This window comes from Adiantum capillus-veneris, chromosome 7, assembly GCF_014529385.1.
Source record: "Adiantum capillus-veneris isolate H3 chromosome 7, ASM1452938v2, whole genome shotgun sequence".
NCBI classification, from domain to species: Eukaryota; Viridiplantae; Streptophyta; class Polypodiopsida; order Polypodiales; family Pteridaceae; genus Adiantum; species Adiantum capillus-veneris.
The window spans coordinates 103,183,315-103,190,061 of record NC_140937.1 but is presented as its reverse complement, the minus strand read 5'-3'; the positions used below and the strand labels follow the sequence as shown (position 1 = coordinate 103,190,061).

Sequence of the window (6,747 nt, the reverse complement as noted above, 5' to 3'; positions counted from 1 at the left end):
CACCATAGGTGCCTCCTCTTGCTGAGGTCCCTAATGAAGGAAGCAAATACAAGAAAGAAGAAAGAGCAAGGAAAAGAAAAAATCAAAAGGCCTTATGTACAGACTGCAATCCAGCATTGAAGCTTCCACAAACTTAAAGCAGGTATTAGAAGAAAGGATTTTGAATACTAAAGTTTACCTTGGGTGAAGTTCTTGGCATAGCTAAGCATGAGTTTCATGAGGAAATTATATATATCATATTTATTAAAGTAGAAGAGACAAACCCCCACTGATTTTATTCCTCCACAATCTCAAGGTGAAGTAGAATCATGGAAGGCACAAGGCATACATCTACAAGAGACTGAATGTGATGAGAGTGTGGTAGGATGCTACCAGTCTTCTAGAAGAGATATGCATGCTAGATTTTTTGATGATGAGGATGAAGATGAATCCTCCCACAAAAGCCACTACTCTAAAATTCATCGAGAAAGAGCTACAAATGAAACTTTGGTTAAGGTGGGTGAACTTGAGGAGCCATACGTTGCATTGATAGATCATGCCTCCAAAAACAATCCTATGTCCCAGAGTCTTTACGTGAAAGGGAAAGTCTCTCATAGACACATACCATGATTGGATGATTAGAGCAACAAACAATTCATCCGGAGATTTGTATGGGGATTGTCCAAATGCTTAAGTGACCAAATTGGTAATGTCAAAGATGAGAAAAACTTATTTTTGCAGAGATGTCTTCCTATCCTCTTATCCTTGGGTAGCCATGCATCAAAATCAAATCTCTAAACAAGATAAAGGATGGTTGTGAGGATTTTTTAGTAGAAGAAGAGAATAAATTCTTTAAAGATATTCTTTTAAGACATGATAAGACTTTTTATTTTCAGCTAGTGCGATAAAGTGTGTTGATTCTAGTGTTATTGCGCCAATGGTGATCTTTGCTATCCCTAATGTAACTTGGAATATGTGTCCAATTCCGGTTCCAAAAGCACATTTGTCAAAGCTAATAGAACTAATCAATGGGAATATTAGCATGGGTGTTTTGGAGCCTTGTTCTCCACCATATTCAAACACGTTGGATAGGGGGCAAGGGGAACACACCCGGAACCCAAACAATCAGCCTCTCTATAGCCAAAGATAATCACTGCACCCCAACCCGCTAGAGTTCACCTTCAAAACTCGCACAATTGACAGCAATCCACACCGGTTTGGCTTGTTTATGATTGTTCCGCAGCACACTCCACTCTCTCTTTCTCTCTCACACACACAGAGGCCCGGGGAGGCACACACATCTCAGACACCAGCACCAAATTGTTGGAAGGGAGAAAAGAGAAGAAGGACGAAAAGGGGAGGAGACGTCACAATAAATCGGTATGATCTGCTTCAATTATGAAAAAAAACATCAGCTACACCACCATCAAACCTGTTACAACTCAGCATGGAGACCTCGAGCAACAAGGAAACAAATGACTACTTTTTCTTCACCACTCGTGCACCTCTCCTCACTGAGAGCTCGGACAAAAGAACTCTTTGATGGCTGCTGTGCTCCAAAAAAGAGCTCGCCCTCCTCCAGCCTTGAGATCTCGGGAACACCCTTCAAAGCTCTCCTCTTGGAGCCCAAAGACTCCTTTCTTGTGGCCAAAAACCCCTCCTCTTGGAGCAAAAAAGTCCGCTCGCTATCTTCTTCCTCCTTGACTCTCTCCAAGAGCTCTCCCAAAAACCTCCTCCTAAACTGCCAAAAAGGGGGGCCCTTAGGGCGTGTGAGAGCCTTCTTTTTTATTTTTTTCTAGACTCCTATCTTTAGCCCTGCATGGTGTGTGACAAGCCCCCCCCCCCCCCCCCCCCCCCCCCTCTTTCTATTTTCGGCACCCGTTTACTTGAGCCCCACACTGTGGTATGCATCCTCCCTTATGTGGGGCACGGACGGCACCCTCAGTGCTCCCAACCTCTATCTCAAAAGGGTTTTCCCCACATGGGGCAAAAAAAACACATCTAGTAGGGCTGGCCATGTCAGATACACATAAAATCCCTTGCATCCAGCACCGCCACCATTAAGAGCTACGATTAACCAAAAGCGCCACGAGCGCCACCACAGAGCCGTCGAGAGTAGCATGAAGACTGACCGCCATCACCCAAAGCTCCCCAAGGCTCTCTCTCTCCATACGCCCTCCAAATGAGCACACTTTGCATCATATAGACCCATCGCCTCCCCTGCCCTCAGTAGCATCAGTGGGGTTACTCGGTGCCATGTGGCATGCATTGGGCAGCCCGCCCTCTAAGCTCCTCCAAGGCTCCAAAAACCATTCAAAAAAACACCTTAGAAAGAGGTTTTCCCTTACAACTTTAACCCCTTGCCTTTCTCAACAGAGGAACCCCATCACTGAGCTGTCAAAACTCAATGCGAACCCCCATTCTTGGCTTGAAGATGTGCAAGACCTTGACCCCTTTTGACTTTTCCATGCACTCCAACCGAGCCAATCAAAACGGGAAAAATTCACCAACGGCAACTGACGCCACCCTCAATCTTTAGTATCTTGCTCAAATCTCCATTTGAGTCGCCATCACTTTCTGCTAGCTTCATACACCGCATAGAATGCATAAAATCCCTGGCGAAGGTCCAAAATCATCATATGGCACATCTATCAAGGCGGCCAACCCGACACAAACTTGGCCCCGACAAAACTTTGATCATCCATATCTTGGCATCCAAGACTCAGATTACCAATCTGAAAAGACGAACGCACTCCATAAATCAAGCACTACCCACCCATAGCCCCAAATTGGCTCGGGCTACCTGGCATCACTTGGCCTATCTGTCCCGATCTGCAATCACTTTCAAATTCAAACTGAAATATCTTGAGCTCCGTAGCTCTATTTGATGAGCCATTTGGACGTGCTCCTTCAACACTTCAAGCTCTACAAATTTGGGCTAAAAACTAGCATCTCAAAAATTCTCCACTTGTTGCCCCGTCAGGCCATATATGGAGCCGTTTTTGGCCTATAAAATTGCATAAAGAAGACATCTCCACTGTCACTTGCCTGTCCATGCTCTTTCCCATTTGCTCGAGCCCTCTTCCATGCATCCATAAGCCTACACATCATTGGATGTGTCCTTTGCTAGGATCGACATACTTTGGCTACACCAATGTGTTTCAGTATGCCTAAGAATAATGGGTCTTTATGTTTTATACAAGACATGTAGCTTCTAAACAAGGTTACCATCAAGAATACAGATATAGCACCAAATGTGGATGAATTTACAGAGGCGTTTGCAGAAAGGTTGATCTACTCAATGGGAGATCTCTATTCAGGGTATGATCAATTTCAGCTAGATGTTGAGAGTATAGATTTTAACAACCATGAAAACACCATTGGGATTGGTAAGGATGTGTATCTGGAGCCGCAAATGTAGTTTCACATATGATGAATGGGATGAAAAAGGTTCTACGTGACTTCATACCTTAAATCACAATGCCATTTCTTGATGATGTACCCATCAAAGGATGTAAAGGCAAAGACAAAAATGAAGCTATAGGTCCAAGGGACTGCTACAAGTTTGTTGCATACCATATCAGAGACAGTCAGAATATTTTTTCAAGGTTGGAAGAAGTTGATCTTACCCTATCATGACAAAAGTCTGTATTTGGAGTTAATGAAGTGTTGATTGTGGGGCATATGTGTGGTCCTCATGGTAGAAGGCCTTGTCCAAGAAAGATAGATACGATAAAAAACATGAAAGAAACATGCATAAATGTCACTAAAGCTTGAATATTTCTTGGTGCTTGTGTCTTCTATCTTATTTGGATATCACATTATGCACATGTAGCATATCCTCTTTATAGGTTGTTGAGAAAGAATTAAAAGATTTAATGGTAAGAACATCACACGAAAACCATAACAAAGCTGAAGAAGCTACTTCTTTCATCATCAACCTTGAGAAAGGTAGACTTTGCATGTGAAAGACCTCTCATTGTGACAATGGACACGAGCTCTACATGGATAGGATGGGCAAGATGATGAAGAGGAAAAAAGGTATGTGGTGAGGTTTGGGGCTAAGGTTCTGAGTTCTTACTAGTGAGATTATGAGCAAGTAAAAAGGGAATTATGGGGAGTGGTCAAAAGATTGAGGTGTGACAAGGAGTACTTGATAGGGGCATCAGTGGTTGTGGAAAATGATTGTTTTCCTCTTCCCGGAATGATTATCGATTGTTCAACTCTTGACAATGATATGCTATAATAGACTGCCTACATAAATTCCCTGAATCTCAAGTTCAGACATATTTTAGAGAAGGATAATACAATGGAAGCTATGCTATCTAGGGAAAGATATGAAGATGAACAGGAGATAATTCTTGAGAGCGATGATGTAGGCACAACTTTTTACACTATTTCTCATGTAAAGAGTAATCATGCATGTTGTTTATCTGCAATTTACTCTTGTTTAGAGAAGCTATATGAGAATGAATGGCTCTTGATAGGTCGCTATTTAAGTACCTTACAAAAACACTATGATTGGACTAGGCAGGAATTTAAGAGGATAAGAAGAAAAGCATACAGATGCTTCTTGAAGGATGGCTACTTATAACTCCTTCATCGTTCTTGCACCTTTTCTATTTGCTATCATCAATGATAAGAGTGTTGTCGGCCATAAACTGTAGGTTTTTTTCCAAGGCTTATTGTGCATCAACCAAGACACCCTTGTGAAATCTTGTTGTGACATAACACCTGATAGCAAAAGCCACTACAATTTGAAGACACTATCTAGAATTCCTTCCACTTTAGTTGTCATGCAATTGCTCCATAGAAACACAGTGAAAAATTTGATACACCAATCCAAGGCTATCTTTGCAACAATACATTTCTTGGGAGCATTGACTGCATGTGTGATTTACTATTTCTTCTGAATTTTCAAGAGGCTTTTCACCAAAGCGATTCTCTACAATAATACCAACAGGCCATTCAAATCAAGTATGAGGGCCCACTTATCGTATTCCTTCAGCTTTGGCACCCATATTGGGTGTGGTAGTGGATACCACTTATAAAAAATGTGATCCTTAGAGGGATGTACGTAATTGGAGTACTGTTCAATTTTCCTCTTGTGCATAATCAAGCACTCTAAGCACTTCTTGAACTTAGCTCTTTCTCTTTTAAGCCATCTGGCCTTTTTTTAATTGCCACGTCTGAACCTTTTCCCATAAAATGGCATATTTCACATCATGCAAGGGAATCAATGCAAGTTTCTCCTCCTTTGCAACGGCATGTTTACCAGCATCATTTCTTGCATTGGTGTTTACACCTTTAGTAGGATATGGAAAACATGAATAAGCACAAGATGTACCAATTATGAACAACCAAAATTCCCAGCTATTCAAAATAAATCTAAAACACCAATTTAACAACACTTGAGTCAAACAAAGAAAATGGACAAAAAATAGTTGTTCTATTTATTTCCAAAAGGTGGTATGTGCTAATGCACACTGGAATTACAAGGCATTTCAGTTGCACACTGGAAAAAAAAACTACGTGCTAATATTACAACACATAGTTCATGCTCTCATGCTAATGTACACTATGCTTACATGACCTTTGATTTGCACATCTACACACATTTCTATGTACTCAGATTTCTACAAGCATTTCATGCTATTGAGGAAATCCTTTTGCATGCATGGGGCTCTTGTGATTTGGATCTGACTTTTTTGTAGTCCAGTAATTACTTCTCAACCATCTCCACATCTTGCCTCTCCCTTTCTTTGAGATGTCCTTCAGTGATTGTTTTTGAGTGTCCCATGTTCAAGCGCTGTCTCTTCTTTTCTGGGTTTGCATGGACAAATAAGACAACATTAGTACATAATGCAATTTGTAAAGTTGTAGGGTTTAGGAATGGTGGAGTACTTGTAGTTCCACTATGTTACACTTGATTAGTGCGCTTCTACTTAGAAGACAAGAAGCTCTAGAGAGTCACATCAATGGGAGATTCTTGGACCTTCGCACACTTTGTTTGCTATATCAACGTCTTTGTCCCACCAATAAAAACATCCACATCTTTCTCACCAAGCTCCAGTGATGACTTCTCGACCATCTCCACATCTAGCCTCTCTCTTTCATTGGGATCTCCTTCTTCAATCACCGTTTTTTCATCTCCCGCTTCCAAGTGTTGTCTCTTCTTTTTTGGATCTACATGGACAAAATGACAACAGCAAGTACATAATAGAGTTTGCAAAGTTCTAGGGTTTAGGAAGTATGATGTACGGGTAGTACCATTACTGCACTTCTTCTTGGAAGACAAGAATCTCTAGAGAGTCACATCAACAGGAGACTCTTGGTCCTTCTCACATGAGGTTTTTTGTATTGACTTCTCAATGCCATTGACAATGACATCCAAATATTTATCACCAACCTTTGTGTTTCTCTTACCAAAACCATATCTAGTTGGCAAGCTTGATGTTTCACAGGTGATCAAACCTTGCTTTTGGGGATTGCCTCTAGTTCCAATGGGGCTCACACCTTGCACTTTGAAAATGCTTCAGGTGTCATACATACTGTTAAAATGGTGTGTGCCGATAGTCTACAGTGATGACCCAGCCTGTGAGCCTTCAATACCACCTATAAAAGATACATAAAAGACTTGAAACACTCTATTGTTAATTTTTAGCACTATATAGGTGGTTTTTACCATTGTATTCATGGTTTTCACCACTATATTGGGGGTTTCCACCATTGTATTGGTGGTTCCAACCACTATATTGGTGAATTCCA

At 41.2% G+C, this 6,747-nt stretch overlaps 1 pseudogene; it reads right to left on the bottom strand.

Moving 5' to 3' along the window:
• Nucleotides 1-5,899: 5,899 nt before the first annotated feature.
• LOC147454351 (uncharacterized) lies at nucleotides 5,900-6,529 on the bottom strand (annotated as a pseudogene).
• Between the last annotated feature and the right edge of the window lie 218 nt (nucleotides 6,530-6,747).